Here is a 14,628-nt window from a genome sequence, read left to right on the forward strand (position 1 = left end):
TTTGTCCATCTGTGTTTCAGCATAGTTTATGTCTGAACTGTGTCCTATGTTTCTGGTTGTTTGGGTTCCAGTTCCTGTTTTGTTTTTGTGCTTGGACCGCTGGTGTTATTCACCAGCATTGGTTATCTTGCAGGGCTCTGCCAAATGCATCGGGACCATCACAGGAGGTAGCGAACTAGTGAACCCTCTGGAAAGTCTATCCCACCATCAGGGGTACTGTAAAGATCGAGGGTTCACTTGGGGTCAAAGAATTATTATGAAAGTCCAGCAATAGAGATACCAATATATACAGAATAAGGGTAATAGTAAGGAAATCAACAAGTCCAGCAGTAATACCCTGTTAAATGATTAGATAACTCAATTTAATGAGAATAAACAAACTTATACATAGTCATTAGGGTGGGCCATGACACAGTAAGACACACTAAAGTGAGTGGTGGGGAAATTGTGCCTGCCACTGCTGCCCTACTCTGGTCCTCTGCCCAGGGACGTCCCCTAATGGTGGGGACTCCCTGTCCTAGTGCCTAGCCTCACCTCCTGTCTAACCCTGATGAGGTGACAGGTGGAGAGAAACTAGTGCCAGAGTGGTCCCCCAATGGATGACCAGCACAGATAACAAAAAATTCTAAGGCAGGCATGTCCAAACTGCGGCCCTCCAGCTGTTGCAAAACTACAACTCCCAGCATGCTCTAATAGCTGTAAGCTATCCAGGCATGCTGGGAGTTGTAGTTTTGGAACAGCTGGAGGGCCGCAGTTTGGACATGCCTGCCCTAAGGCCATTGTCTAAATCAAACCACTGCACTTCTTCCAGTAGTGATCCATCTACCACTGTTTACCACTGACGTACTGGTATGTCACGGTGGTTGAGGTAATGTGTGGAGTGGGATGTTGCATAATGTACTGATCAGAGCCCCGGCAGTGAAATCATGGGGTTCCAATCAGTGGCATGCTAAGGGGTGGGGGGGGGGGGGGTGCGGACCGCACCAGGTGCCGCTGTCAGTGAGTGCCAGAGCCTAGAAGCATTGAGCGTTTCCATCAATACAGATGGAAGCACTCGTTGCTGGAGCGCCAGGAACTGCGGTCCTGTCACTCAGGTCCCGACACTCCATCTCTCCCATACTGAATGGTGAAGCAGGGAGACTTTGGGAGGAGCCTGCAACCTGGGAATCTGCATAAGTTCCACCCACACATGGCTGCAGAGTGATCTGTGAATGCAGAGGAGAGAGGAATGTGAGCTTCAGGAATGGGACAAGGTGAGTAGGTACTGTGTGTATGTTTTGCTTTTTTAAACAAAGGGGGCACAGAGGGCATTTTTACCATGGAGGGGCACAGAGGACGATATTAGTACAAAGGAGGCTCAGAGGGAATTACTACTACAAAGGGGGCACATAGGGCATTTCTACTATAAAGGGGGCACAGAGGGCAATACTACTACAAATGGGGCACAGAGGGTGATACTACTACAAAGGGGGCACAGAGGTTGATACTACTACAAAGGGGCACAGAGGGCATTACTACTACAAAGGGGGCACAGAGTGCAATACTACTACAAAGGGGGCACAGAGTGCAATACTACTACAAAGGGGCACAGAGGGTATTACTACTATTAGGGGGAACAGTGGGCATTACTACTATGAAGGGGGCACAATGGGCATTACTACTGTGAAATGGGCATTACTACTATGAAGGCAGCACAATGTGCATTACTATTATGAAGGGGGCACAATGAGCATTATTACTATGAAGGGGGCACAGAGAGCATTACTGTGAATGGGGCACAATGGGTATTACTACTATGAAGGGGCACAGATGTCATTACTACTGTTAAGGGGGCACAAAGAGCATTACTCCTGTGAATTGGGTGGGCATAACTGTTATGGGGCACTGAGTGGGCATTATTACTGTGAAGGGGCAAAATGGGCATTACTACTGTGAGGTGGCACAGAGGGCATTATTACTGTTATGGGGGCATAGATAGGGCATTACTACTGTGAAAGGGGCACAGAGAGGGCATAATTACTGTGAAAGAGGCACAAAAAGGGCATTCCAACTCTTGAAGGGAGCACAGATAAGGCATTACTACTGTGAGGGGGGGCACAATGAGGGCATAATTACTGTGAAGGGGGCACAATGAAGGGATAAGTACTTTAAAGGGTTTCTACCACTTGCAGATCACATATTTGGTGATCAGACACTAGCGATCCGCTAGTGTCTGATGTAGCTTACAAGCTAATTATTACCTTAATCCGTTCGGCCCATACCTCAAAAAAAGCACTTATATCTTTATGCAAATGAGCCTCTAGGTGCTATGCAGGCGTTTTTCCAGCACCTAGAGGCTCCGTCTACCTTGCAGTTTGCCGCCCAGCGCCTCGCTCCAGCACGCCCATCTCTTACCGTATTCGATCCTCCCCCTGCTTCAGCCTTCAGAAATCCCGCGCCTGCGCCGTTCGTCGCGGCATTCGGAGGCATTCGGCGCAGGCGCAGTCAATGTCTGACCGCTCCGTGCTCAGACATTTCCACTGCGCCGATGTCATCGGCGCAGGCGCAGTGGAAATGTCTGAGCACGGAGCGGTCAGACATTGACTGCGCCTGCGCCGAATGCCGCGACGAACGGCGCAGGCGCGAGATTTCGGAAGGCAGAAGCAGGGGGAGGATCGAATAGAGTTGAAGATGGGCGTGCTGGAGCGAGGCGCTGGGCGGCAAACTGCAAGGTAGACGGAGCCTCTAGGTGCTGGAAAAACGCCTGCATAGCACCTAGAGGCTCATTTGCATAAAGATATAAGTGCTTTTTTTGAGGTATGGGCCGAACGGATTAAGGTAATAATTAGCTTGTAAGCTACATCAGACACTAGCGGATCGCTAGTGTCTGATCACCAAATATGTGATCTGCAAGTGGTAGAAACCCTTTAAGGGGGCATAATGTGGGCATAACTACTGTAAAAGTTGTACAGTGAGGGCACAACTACCTTGCAAGGGCACAATATGGGCATAACTACCGTGAGGGGGCACATATCTGGACAAAACTACTGTAAAGGTTGTACAATGAGGGCAATATAACTGTGAGGGGGTACAATTTTTTTAAAGTATTGGGGTACCAGAGGAAGGACCCGCCCCGGGTGCCAAACACTCTAGGCACGCTACTGGTTCCAATTGGTTACCATGGCAGCCTGGACACTTGTGAAGCATAGCAAGGAGTATGTCAAAATCCTATTCATCCTAATCCTAGGTTCTATGCCCCTAAGGAGGCTTATAGTTATAAAAAAAAAAAAAGAAAAACATTAAAATATAATACATATAAAACCATAAAAAAATATAATAACAATAAAAAAATAAACATATTGGGTATTGCCGCGTCTGAAATTGTCTGAACTATTGCTGGATCAGAATAAAATGAAAAAAAGATTTGCCATTTTTCAGTCCCCCCCTCCAAAAAAAAAATATGTAATGACAGTGATCAAGAGATCCCACATAGCACAAAAATGGTACCAATAAAAACTATAGTTCATCCTGCAAAAAAACAAGCTCTCATATAGCTCTGTGGGTGGAAATATAGAAAAGTTACGGCTGTCGGAAAACGTTGCAAAGAAATTTTTTATTTTTTTTCAAAGGTTTTGATTCTGTATTTTTATTTAGCCGCAGATTAAGAATAATTTTTTTTATTCTTCCACAAAAAATAAGCCCTCATGTGGCTATATGAATGGGAAATGTAAAAAGTTATGGCTATTGGAATATGGGAAAGAAAAAACAAAAATGCAAAACCAAAAATGGGCCCGATACTTCAGGGGTTAATAAAGTCTCGTTTTGTCTTCTGTTTGCCTGGTTTTTGTATGCTCGTGATATGTTCAGGGGTTCTGTTGACCCCTACAACATGACAAACATGGTGTAAAAAGGCACTTTATTATTGTTTGAGAAGAGTAAGGCCTCGTTCACACTTCAGTGTTTGGTCAGTGATTTCCATCAGTGATTTGTGAGCCAAAACCAGAAGTGGAGCCTCCATAGACATTAGGTAGAAGGGAAAGATCTGCTCCTGTTCTATGTTTAGAGCTGCACCTGGTTTTGGCTCACAAATCACTGATGGAAATCACTGACCAAACACTGAAGTGTGAACTAGGCCTAAGGCCTCATGCACACGACCATAGTGTTTTGTGGTCTGCAAATTGCGGATCCACTAAACACAGATACTGACCGAGTGCAGGGAGCCATTTCCATTCATTTCAATGGGGCTGTTCACATGAGCGGTGATTTTCACGCATCACTTGTGTGTTGCGTGAAAATCGCAGCATGCTCCTCTTTGTGCGTTTTTCACGTAACGCAGGCCCCATAGAAATTAATAGGGTTGCGTGAAAATCGCAAGCATCCGCAAGCAAGTGCGGATGCGGTGCGATTTTCACGCACGGTTGCTAGAAGACGATCGGGATGGAGACCCGATCATTATTATTTTCCCTGATAACATGGTTATAAGGGAAAATAATAGCATTCTAAATACAGAATGCTTAGTACAATAGCGCTGGAGGGGTTAAAAAAAATATAAAATAATTTAACTCACCTTAATCCACTTGCTCGCGCAGCCCGGCATCTCTTCCGTCTGTCTTCTGTGCTGTGTGGATGAACAGGACCTGTGGTGACGTCACTCTGGTCATCACATGATCCATCACCATGGTAAAAGAACATGTGATGGATCATGTGATGACCGGAGTGACGTCACCACAGGTCCTGTTCATCCACACAGCACAGAAGACATACGGAAGAGATACCGGCTGCGCGAGAAAGTGGATTAAGGTGAGTCAATTTTTTATAATTTTTTTTTAACCCCTCCAGCGCTATTTTACTATGCATTCTGTATTCAGAATGCTATTATTTTCCCTTATAACCATGTTATAAGGGAAAATAATAATGATCGGGTCTCCATCCCGATCGTCTCCGAGCAACCGTGCGTGAAAATCGCACCGCATCCGCAGTTGCTTGCGGATGGTTGCGATTTTCACGCAACCCCATTCATTTCTATGGGGCCTGCGTTACGTGAAAAACCCACAAAATAGAGCATTCTGCGATTTTCACGCAATGCATAAGTGATGCGTCAAAATCACCGCTCATGTGAACAGCCCCATAGAAATGAATTCAGTGCGGGTGCAATGCGTTCAACTCTGTTTTTCCTACATATTTATACAGTTTAATAGTTTTCTTAGTGCACAAAAGCGCAAAAAATATCTGAATAGAGAAATTTGTCAAATTCTAATTGCTTCAAATAATAAAATAATATACAAGATGGGGTCAAACACTTTCTGGATAAATATTGTAATTGTAAAATTGCAGATCTGTCTGTCAGATCAAAAAGAGGGACATTTAGAGTCCATTTACTTGTCCGCAATTTCGTTCTGCATTTTGCGGAACGGAATTGCGGACCCATTCATTTCTATAGGGCAGCACGATGTGCTGCCCGGATTTGGAATTGCGGACCCACACTTTCGGGTCCGCAATTCCATTCCCGAAAAAAATAGAACATGTCCTATTCTTGTCCGCAATTGCGGAAAAGAATAGGCATATTCTATTAGCGCCGGCAATGTGTGGTCCGCAAAATGCGGAAACACACATTGTTGCTGTTCGTGTTTTGCGGATCCGTGGATCCGCAAAACACATTACGGACGTCTGAATGGAGCCTTAAAGGTTTTATCCCATGACTAATGTAACAAATGAAAATCAGAGATAATATAGTACATGAGAACCTCTTTCTAACAAAACTAGAACCAGCCCTGTACCTCACATGGATCCATAGAGTTCCTCATTCATTGCTCTGCTAGATTTATATCAAGTTGACAGCTGAAGGGGAGTGTCTTTTCTGCTGCAGCTAAGGAGGCGTGTCTCAGCTCTCCCTATCACTGCTCAGGAGGCATTTGAAGGATGAAACTGAGCATGTGCGGCCTTCTCCGTGAGCAAAACAAAGAAATTACGGTAGAAGAAAAAAAACTAACTGCAGGTGGCGCTGTACAGATGAATTTTATTGAATAACTAAGTGGCTATGCTAAATTTTTTGTTACATGCAATTACAAAAGTATTCAGATCCAAGTGCTGGTTTGAAAACCTTAGAAGAGAGAGACTCCTGGGAGGTCTGGAATAGGACATCTTTTCAGCAAAGTTTCGGAATGGACTGCACCGTGTGCTGTCCGCATATTTTGTAGCCCCGTTGAAATGAATGGGTCTGCATCCGATCCTCCAAAAAATTGATGTGGACCAAAAATACGGTTGTTTGCATGAGGCCTTATCCAGATATTGTTCCGTATAGTAAAGGGATTGAAAAGGACACAGTCAAAATGCTGACAGAAGAATGTCTATTCATCTAGGCAGAGAAAACTAGAAACCTGCTGCAGTCATTTCTATTAGTGATCTCGAAACAACAAATCCTTGTTCTAAAAGCAATAATATATCTACTGAGATGGTTACAAATAGCAAACCCTGGACGGCATATACAGAAAGCTATTGTTTTTTCCTGGATTGCACCGCAACAAGAAAACAAATTGAGGAAACATAAATCACGGTAATTTTACAGAATTCCTGGTGTCATTGAGATAAAAAGGATGGCGTGCTTCGGCATGTTTCTGTGCAACAGTGTTATAACAGTCATTTCTATTGAGCAAAGCACATAGTAAAATACATAGAAAAAACATAAAAAAGGAAATAATACAAACATCCTGCTGACAGTATTCCTAATCACTCAAGGTGGACAGCATATTGATGTCGGGAAACATTACATAGGTAAGGGTATCTATGGTACATGAAACATTAGGGAACTGCATAAACAGCATTTTTGCACGTTTTAAAAAAGTACGATTTATTCTTTCAATGCTGAAAAGTTATACAATTTACGAATATTGTTTCTGTGTCAAATATTCAAGGATTTCAAGATTTCTGCTTGCAGTCAGTTGATAGGTACATGTGCACTTGGCAGCTGAAGGCATCTGTGTTGGTCCCATGTTCATATGTCCCCACATCGCTGAGAAAAAATGACTGTTTAATATATACAAATGAGCCTCTAGGAGCAAGGTGGGTGTTGCCGTTACACCTAGAGGCTCTGTACCCTCTGCAATGCCGTTCCCTCTCCACTTTGATTGACATTATCACGCCAAGGTACCACTTGGAACCGAGCCAGAGTTTTGGAAAAGTTTTTTTACAGTAGAAATTGATTTATGAAGTTATAATGCGAAGTCTCGCGAGATTTCACAAAGTAATAACTTTGGAACATAATACTTCTTTGAATACTGTACGGAGCGAGCGCTCAGTACGATATTCAAACAAAGTATTATGCGAATTGAATGTTTCATCCAAAGTCGATTTAGCTCATCCTGAATTACAACGATGACAGATTTATATCTTTCTTGTGTTTTAATAGTGAAAAAATAAATAAACTTTTGAAAAAACTAATATTTTTTTGCATCGCCAATTTTTTTATCCCCATAACTTTTTTGTTTTTAGAGTGCATGTGACGTTCTTAATAATTTTCATTAAAAATATTTGGGGAGGTAAAGTGACAAAAAAGGTAAATCTGATGCCTATGAAGTTTGTTTTTTAATTGTTTATTTTATTGTGGGGAAAGGGAGGTGATATATATATATATATATATATATATACACACACACACAGTACAGACCAAAAGTTTGGACACACCTTCTCATTCAGAGTTTTCTTTATTTTCATGACTATGAAAATTGTAGATTCACACTGAAGGCATCAAAACTATGAATTAACACATGTGGAATTATATACATAACAAAAAAGTGTGAAACAACTGAAAATATGTCATATTCTAGGTTCTTCAAAGTAGCCACCTTTTGCTTTGATTACTGCTTTGCACACTCTTGGCATTCTCTTGATGATCTTCAAGAGGTAGTCACCTGAAATGGTCTTCCAACAGTCTTGAAGGAGTTCCCAGAGATGCTTAGCACTTGTTGGCCCTTTTGCCTTCACTCTACGGTCCAGCTCACCCCAAACCATCTCGATTGGGTTCAGGTCCGGTGACTGTGGAGGCCAGGTCATCTGGCGCAGCACCCCATCACTCTCCTTCATGGTCAAATAGCCCTTACACAGCCTGGAGTGTGTTTGGGGTCATTGTCCTGTTAAAAATTAAATGATGGTCCAACTAAACGCAAACCGGATGGAATAGCATGCTGCTGCAAGATGCTGTGGTAGCCATGCTGGTTCAGTATGCCTTCAATTTTGAATAAATCCCCAACAGAGTCACCAGCAAAGCACCCCCACACCATCACACCTTCTCCTCCATGCTTCACGGTGGGAACCAGGCATGTAGAGTTCATCCGTTCACCTTTTCTGCGTCGCACAAAGACACGGTGGTTGGAACCAAAGATCTCAAATTTGGACTCATCAGACCAAAGCACAGATTTCTACTGGTCTAATGTCCATTCCTTGTGTTCTTTAGCCCAAACAAGTCTCTTCTGCTTTTTGCCTGTCCTTAGCAGTGGTTTCCTAGCAGATATTCTACCACAAAGGCCTGATTCACAGTCTCCTCTTAACAGTTGTTCTAGAGATGTGTCTGCTGCTAGAACTCTGTGTGGCATTGACCTGGTCTCTAATCTGAGCTGCTGTTAACCTGCGATTTCTGAGGCTGGTGACTCGGATGAACTTATCCTCCGCAGCAGAGGTGACTCTTGGTCTTCCTTTCCTGGGGCGGTCCGCATGTGAGCCAGTTCCTTTGTAGCGCTTGATGGTTTTTGTGACTGCACTTGGGGGCACTTTCAAAGTTTTCCCAATTTTTCGGACTGACTGACCTTCATTTCTTAAAGTAATGATGGCTACTCTTTTTTTTTTTTTTTTTTTACTTGGCTGCTTTTTTCTTGCCATAATACAAATTCTAACAGTCTATTCAGTAGGACTATCAGCTGTGTATCCACCTGACTTCTCCACAACTCAACTGATGGTCCCAACCCCATTTATAAGGCAAGAAATCCCACTTATTAAACCTGACAGGGCACACCTGTGAAGTGAAAACCATTTCAGGTGACTACCCCTTGAAGCTCATCAAGAGAATGCCAAGAGTGTGCAAAGCAGTAAACAAAGCAATAGGTGGCTACTTTGAAGAACCTAGAATATGACATATTGTCAGTTGTTTCATACTTTTTTGTTATGTATATAATTCCACATGTGTTAATTCATAGTTTTGATGCCTTCAGTGTGAATCTACAATTTTCATAGTCATGAAAATAAAGGAAACTCTTTGAATGAGAAGGTGTGTCCAAACTTTTGGTCTGTACTGTATATATGTATATTCTATTTCCATGTTTAAAAACTTTTTTCTTTCTTTTACACTTTTTAAAAGTTCCCCTAGGAAACCTGAACATGTGATCATCAGATCGCTTTTCTTATATAATCTAATGCATTAGCATTGGAGTCTATGAGCATTTCACTATGTTCCTATGGGTCTCTATAGGAAAATAGCTACAGTACAGCAGCCTTGAATCCTTCAGGGGGACCAAGGCTGCAACAAGGAATGAAAGGCTCCCCAGATTAACACTGCGCTTCTGGGTTTTTGGCTCTCAGATGCAGTAGTCACATTTGACCATGGCATCTGAAGTGTTAAATGTTTGCAATCAGCGTTATCGCTGGTCACAGACATTAGCCCCAGGTGTCTGTTGTGTCCCCTTCACAGTAGTAATGCCCATGTACCTCATTCATAGTAGTAATACACCACTGTGCCCCCTTCAGGGTAGTAATGCCCACTTAGTGCCCCATAACAGTTATGTCCCTTCATAGGAGTAGTGCCCCCTTCACAGTAGTAATGCCCTCTGTGCCCCTTCACAGTAGTAATGCCCTTTGTGTGCCCTTTCACAGTAGTAATGCCCTCTCTGTGCCCCCTTCACAGTAGTAATGCCAATTGTGCTACATTTACAGTAATAATGTCCATTGTGCCCCCCTTCATAGTAGCAATGCCTTCTAGTAGTACTGCCCATTGTGCCCCTTCACAATAGTAAAGCCCTCTGTGCCCCATTCATAGTAATAACGCCCATTATGCCCCCTACACAATAGTAAAGCCCTCTGTGCCCCTTCTGTGTTAATAAAACAAAAATAAACTGTAAATACTACTCACCTTGTCCTGTTCCTGATGCTCACATCCTGCAGGCACAGATCACGCTGCAGCACTGTGTGGGAGGAGCACATGCATATTCTCGGGCTGCAGGCTCCTCCCACACAGGCCGGCAGCGCAATCTGTGTCTGAAGGCTAAATGGTGGAGCAGGGAGCAGAGGGCTCCTTGCTTCACTATTTGGTGCGCAAGAGAAGGAGCGCAGGGAGCTGAGCTGTGAGTGACAAGAATGCAGATCCCTGGCACCCCCTGACAGCGGGCACCCAGGGCAGATCAACCCTCGCCACCGCTTGGCACACCACTGACTCGTAGGGAGCCACTTCCAAAAAGTAGAGCTAGCGAGATAGTTCTCTTTCCCTGGGAGATACCTATTTACATGGCAGACACAGCAATTAGACACACAAAACAACCAGTTTAGGGTGTTACAGCAGTGGATGTGAAACCACTGTGTCAACCAACAGATTTGGCTTTGGACTAATCTTAAGGACATTAACCTGGAAGTCCCTTGGTTTTCACCCTTTAACCAGGGATCTGGACTTAGCTGCTGGGGAACCACCAAGGTTACTACCTCCTGAATTAGTCCCTGTGTTGTTGACAGCTGACAGCTGATCATATATGGTCCTCAAAAAAAACAGAACGGACACAGAAACAAACAACGCTCGTGTGCATGTAGCCTTAGGCTACATGCTCACGATCGTATGTGTTTTGCGGTCCGAAAATTGCGGATCCGCAAAAAAGAGGATGACATCCATATGCCATCCGTTTTTTTTTTTGCTGATCTATTGTAACAATACCCAAAACAGACAAGAATAGGACATGTTCTATTTTTTCTGCGGGGCTACGGAACGGACATACTGATGCGGACTGAATGGGTCCGCCTCCTATCCGCAAAAAAAAGGAACAGACACAGAAACAAACTATTTTCGTGTGCATGCAGGCTTACTGCGTGAAAGCTGCTTTTTGCCATGTGTAAAGTGCGGCCCCAACACTCCCACACCCCCCCAGGCCGATTGTATCCCAGGTTTTTAGGAATGCAGAGTAGTGATGCACTCCTATTAGTTTTGTGTGTGTCACGATGCTCCTACCTGGATACCGTCACTCCCCAAGGTTAGACTCTGTAGCAATAAAGGAGAGAGTGATAGTTAGTGGAGTAAGAGTCCTGATTTTAAATTTAACAGCATAAGGCCTCTTTCACACTACCGTATGGCTATTTCAGTGTTTTGCAGTCCGTTTTTCACAGATCCATTGTTCCGTTTTTTTGTTTCCGTTGTGTTTCCGTCTCCGTTCCGTTTTTCCGTTTTGTTTTTCTGTATGGCATATACAGTGATTACATGAAAAAAATTGGGCTGGGCATAACATTTTCAATAGATGGTTTTGCAAAAACGGAACGGATACAGAAGACATACGGATGCATTTCCGTATGTTTTCGGGGGTTTTTGTGGACACATTGACTTGAATAGAGCCACGGAACGTGATTTGTGGGCAATAATAGGACATGTTCTAACTTTCAATGGAACGGAAAAACGGAAATACGGAAACGGAATGCATACGGAGTACATTCCCTTTTTTTGTGGAACCATTGAAATGAATGGTTCCGTATACGGACCGTATACGGAACGCAAAAAACGGCCCGCAAAACGGAAAAAAAAAAAAAACGGTAGTGTGAAAGAGGCCTTACTTGAATAAACTTGCATCCAGACAATATTTGGTCTTTCTCTTGGCTCCAGCAGGTTTTGGGGTTAACTGGCAGACAAATTTGGATACCTTGCTTTCTTTTTCTCTGCTGTGCTAGTCTGGCTTTGATCTGGTAGCTGGACTTTATGACAGTTCTGATACCTTGGAGCGAGGTGCCTTTGGCTATAAACAGTAAGGAGTGATTTAGGAGCCGCTTCCCTTGGGAGACTCCTGCTGCAGGAGGGGGAGATCCCCTTACTACAACATGTCTGCTCTCCTTCCAGTTCTCAACTTCACTCTCGACTAAATATAACTTCATGCAACCCCTCCCTTGGTAGTAAGCAGGACCAGCCCATTTCTGCCCAAAAGAGGGGAGAAGGGTTTGGTAAGTTGCATTCTATCTAAAGGTCTCTCTCTGCCAGACACACTGCCACCTGCTGGATAACCAGACACATTGCATGTAATACAATACATCAGTTACATAGCAGCTTCTGTGTTGATTTTGGTGCATAATATGTTCTAAAATCTGTGTGGAAAATCTGTTGTATGAACATGGTCTTAGAATGGAAAAACCACATAGAAAAAACTGTGCAGATTCTGTGCCTAAATGTGAATCATGCCCCTCCATAAAGGGGTTGTCCGAATGTGTAAGAGCTCATGCACACTGTTGTTTTTGCCGCCTCTGATCCGCATTTTTTGCAGGTCGGATGCGGACCCATTCACTTCTTCACTTCAATGGGACAATGTGCTGTCCTATTCTTGTCAGTATTACGGACAAGGATAGGACAATTCTATAGAGGGTGGGACATTCTGTTCCGCAAAGTGCAGAACACACACGGCCAGTGTCCATACAATTTGCGGAGCACAAAAGCAGCTACGGCCATGTGCATGAACCCTAATACTGAATTCTCACCCCGCCAATCAGCTTTTTGTAAAGACTGTGGCACTCCGGTGGTCACTGAAGCCTCTCCCTAGGCAAGTGACTTCACATTCATTGGTCATATGGCGTAGGGCTCATGCACACGAACGTTCGTGTGCAGCCCATGCTGTGGAACGCAAATAGTGTGCCCGATCTGTAACATTATGTCTGCACCTAAAAAAAAAGGAACACGTTCAATTTTTTTGCGGTGCAGAGGAACGGACTAAAATCCGACGGAAGCACTCCGTACTATGTCCGTGGGCTTCCGCTCCGTATCTTGCGGACACATTCAAGTGAATGGGTTCACCTCCGTGATACGGAGCGCACGTGACCAGTGCCGGCTGTTTGCGGCCCACAATACGGGAACGGGTCGCACACATTCCTGCGCGTGAGCCCTTCCTCCGCATCCTATCTGCAAAAAAAACTAACTGGACTAGGAAACAAACAACGTATGTGTGCATGTAGCCTAAGGCAGTGATGGCTAAACTCTGGCACTCCAGCTGTGGTGAAACTACGACTCCCAGAATGCTCCATTCATTTCTATAGCGTTCTGAGAACAGCCAAGCAAGTGTACATCTTGGGTGTCGTAGCTTTACCACAGCTGGAGTGCCGAAGTTTAGCCATCACTGCCTTAGGCTAGATGCACACGAACGTTGTTTGTTTCCTTGTCCATTCAATTTTGCGGATAGGATCCGGACCCATTCATTTCCATGGGTCCGCAAAAAATGCGGACAGCACAACGTGTATGTCTGTTCCGTAGCCCCACAATAAAAATCAAACATGTCCTATTCTTCTGTGTTTTATGCATTGTTACAATGGATCCGCAAAAAAAAACAAAAAAAACGGATGGCATACGGACCGCAAAACACATACGGTCGTGTGCATGTAACCTTAGGCATAGTTTAGTCCCATTTAAGTGAATGGGCCTGTGCTGCAGTAATTCCCTCCTTCCTCGCCAGTCAGAAGAGAGGAACATACCTGCCCACTGCCACTGAGTTCCGGCTCATTCAGTAAATCCCCCCCTCCCCCTGTGTGGCTGCAGTCAATTATTGAACACAGCGGTGCCATGTTTCCCCTCCCAAGCATCACATCACTGGATCCAAAGCTGGACAACCCTTTAAAGGGTTTCTGTCCCCAGAATTAACCCTATTAAGCTAGCTGACATTAGCGATGTGCTAATATCAGCTGAACCTAACTAGCCTATTCCTACTTGTATCTATGCCCCCATTACTGCAGAAATCTAACTTTTAGGCCCCTTTCACACGGGCGAGTATTCCACGCGGATGCGATTCGTGAGTTGAACGCATTGCACCCTAACTGACTCTCGACCCATTCATTTCTATGGGGCTGTTCACATGAGTGGTGATTTTCACGCATCACTTATGCGTTTTTTACGTAACGCAGGCCCCATAGAAATGAATGGGAAGCGTGAAAATCGCAAGCATCCGCAAGCAAGTGTGGATGCGGTGCGATTTTCACGCACGGTTGCTAGGAGACGATCGGGATGGAGACCCAATCATTATTATTTTCCCTTATAACATGGTTATAAGGGAAAATAATAGCATTCTGAATACAGAATGCATAGTAAAACAGCGCTGGAGGGGTTAAAAAATAAAAAATTATTTAACTCACCTTAATCCACTTGATCGCGCAGCCCGGCATCTCTTCTGTGCTGTGTGGAGGAACAGGACCTGTGGTGACGTCACTCCGGTCATCACATGATCCATCACCATGGTAAAACATCATGTGATGACCGGAGTGACGTCACCACAGGTCCTGTTAGTCCACACAGCACAGAAGACAGACAGAAGGAGATGCCGCTTCGCGATCAAGTGGACTAAGGTGAGTTAAAAAAAAAATATATATATATTTTTAAAAAAAAATTTTTTAATTTTTTTTAACCCCTCCAGCCCTATTGTACTAAGCAGTCTGTATTCAGAATGCTAT

Source organism: Bufo gargarizans, chromosome 2 (genome assembly GCF_014858855.1).
Source record: "Bufo gargarizans isolate SCDJY-AF-19 chromosome 2, ASM1485885v1, whole genome shotgun sequence".
Taxonomy (NCBI): domain Eukaryota; kingdom Metazoa; phylum Chordata; class Amphibia; order Anura; family Bufonidae; genus Bufo; species Bufo gargarizans.